This window comes from Lissotriton helveticus, chromosome 3_1 (assembly GCF_964261635.1).
Source record: "Lissotriton helveticus chromosome 3_1, aLisHel1.1, whole genome shotgun sequence".
NCBI classification, from domain to species: Eukaryota; Metazoa; Chordata; class Amphibia; order Caudata; family Salamandridae; genus Lissotriton; species Lissotriton helveticus.
In genome coordinates this window covers 1,166,394,743-1,166,397,791 of record NC_136061.1, presented here as the reverse complement: position 1 = coordinate 1,166,397,791, position 3,049 = coordinate 1,166,394,743, and positions in this window count along the sequence as shown.

Genomic DNA, 3,049 nt, shown 5'->3' with positions numbered 1-3,049 from the left:
ACACAATAAAGCTGAAGGTGCGGTTCCAGAGATACTTGATATCTATCTCTCCCATGTGGAGTGACCGGGACCCTACAAATCACTTTGGCGGCTTGAGATGGACGGAAGACTCCCTTCTTGAATTTAGAGAATATTGTGGATAAATGAGGACTTTACATTTTTTTTTATTAAAACACGAGCTATAGTTCCCACTATTGACTGCACCTGCTCTCCTTTCTGTGCATCTTGCATTTGAACCAGCAGCAATTTCCCCTTTATCCTCCTATGTTTAGAATCCACCTCATCACTGCAGTACGTGGCGCAACGTAAGATTTCATCTACAGATTTGTTTTGCCAGCAGATTAAGTGCTGTTGGATCATAAGGCTAATCTCCGTCTTATGTCCAGTTATACACTTGGATACAAATTGTCCCATGTCTTTACAATCGAGTGTATCTAATCCACTGTTTTGCTTAAAGGCTTGTATCAGCCTCTCATAGTAAGCTTGTACTGACTCTTTAGGTTCTTGGGTCGTCCGATTTTTTCTAGTTAGTTAGTTTAAGAGTCAATTAAAACCATAAACAAAATCACACAGTTCATAGTAAATAAAAATACATACCAAATGGATAAAAAGGAGAATTGTCATACAACTAATACAGCCACCAGGCATCGCACCGCAAGTCCTTTGCTTTCTTCAACTTTCCTTCCTAGGTAATTTAGTCTGGATGCAAAACACTAAGCTACATTGGATTAAAGTGGCTAAACAGTGGCTTATCTTTTCCCTAATGTCTAGAACGCAGGATTGCCATGCAGACAGCTAAAAAGTCCCTTACGCAAATTAATATATGTAATTAAGGTGCATATAAGCAGGGTCGAGGCGGGCATGTATACAGTGCTGCATGGGCTATGAGTCCCGCTGTAAAAGTACAATTGTGCAAGACTTCACATCATTAAAAATACAAAAATAGACAAAGTAGATATTTGAGCGTAACAGGATAGGGAGCAGCTGATTATTGCAATCCCTAGCAGCCCATCCCCAACGATTATTTGTGCATGTTAAGTTATCATAAGAGGTCTCTGAGTTATCACGTTTTAGAATTATATTCGGGGGCCTTCTCCAGATTACACTTCGCATAACATTTTAGCTGGTCATCCTTTTAAAAATGTTCAATAACTGAGTCAGTCTAATGTTGTAACGACAGGGTAATTTTATTCTATTTTTAGACTGGTGGTGACTATAATCCACTACCATCTCAGTCCTAGTTGCATTTGCGTTCATTTGTAGGGCTTACCTATGTGCTTTGACAGGGTTTAGTGCCTTTTATCATTTCTGTGGGCCTACAGGCCCGAAAGCTAGAGAGAAGCCATTTTGTGCTTCTGCCTCGACTGTCCAAGGCGCTTGCAGGGTAAAGGTAATATTTAGAGCTTAGCCTGTTTTCTGCTAGTAAGAAACCGGTCAAGACTGGCCCTTATCGAAGGAATGTATTTGTCTCCCTGGTTCTAGACGCAATACGCAGGTGGCCACTGTTGAAGGCGGAGGGAGCCGGGGACGGGTACAGGAATTTGGTGGGAGTCGACCCGATACCGGAATTTTCAATAGAGAAAGAGAGCTCTATATTATCAAAGAGCGAGCAGTGAGATGAGAGAAAGTAGCGTGTGGAGTAGACAGGAGAAGTTGGTCCGAAGGCTGGTGCCGAGAGACTGATACCATCAGCTAATAGAAATCCTGAGACGAGGAAGGAAGGTGATCAAGGGTCCTGTAGTGACATCATACAGGAGTGGCAGAGACTGAGTCCAGAAGAGGGTTCGAGTATTTTGGAACCATGGCAGCGTAGACGAGGCGTAGCGGTGCAGACCTGTATTCGTGAGCCATAGAGGGAGAGCAGAGTCCAGAGCATATTGAAGACAAAAGCAAGAAAGAGAGAGAGGGATCAGCTCCGCTGCTGAGATGGAAAGACACACGTCCAAGGTGAGGCATTCTGAGTTAGTGTAGAATACATCTAGGGCCAGATGTAGGTCGCCAAATACCGGTCGGTAACGGCCGATTTCGTCCGTTACCGACCAGTATTTGGCTTTTGAGATGTAGGTGAGTGTGAATTTACCGAATCGGTATATTTACCGATTCGGTAAATTTACCACTTCGGTATTTTACCGAATCGGTAAATATACAGATTCTGTAAATCCATATGTAGGTGACACTCCTAAGAGTGCCACAGGCCCTTAAGAGTCGGTATTTTATCACCCAATCCTATTGGGTGGTAAAATACCGAATTCAGGTGTGCATGCACATCTGTGCATTCACACCTGTGCCATGTGACACACAGACATGCCCTTAGGGCATGTATGTGTGCCACATTGCACACATGCCTGTACTTGGGGTGCTAGAGGGTGTCAAAGTGACACCCCCTGCACCCTTGCAGGATTCGGTATTTACCGAATCTGTAAATACCGAATCGGTATTTCACATTGATTCCTATGGGCTTCAAGGTCCATAGGAATCAATGTGAAATACAGAATCAGTATTTACAGATTCGGTAAATACCGACTCTTACAGAATCGGTAATTTTTTACCTACATCTGCCTCCTTCCTATTTACAGACTCTTAAATACCGATTCAGTATGAGTCGGTATTTAAGAGTCGGTAAATAGGAATTACCTACATCTGGCCCTTAATCACTTATTTTGCCCCTTTTAGGTTATAGGTAGCGACTAAGCTAAATCATGTTTGTTTGGCTCATTCTGTCATGCTTAATTTTAGAATAAAGACTTAATGATAAATATCTTTGAATGTTGTTTTTATGATTGAGATTAACCTTTCCTTTTAACCAGGTGCTGACATACAGAAGGATGGGATATGCCCTTCTGAAAAGGTAACTGAGATGGGGGAGAGTGTGACTTTCATTTGGGATATAACTTATAAAGATGATCCCCTATTAGTGTAGATCGTCGGGTGACGTTAAAGATATCGTCGGGTGACGTTAAAGATAAAAGTCGGGAGACTATAAAGAATCGTCGGGTGACGTTAAAGATAAAAGTCGGGAGACTATAAAGAATCGTCGGGTGACGTTAAA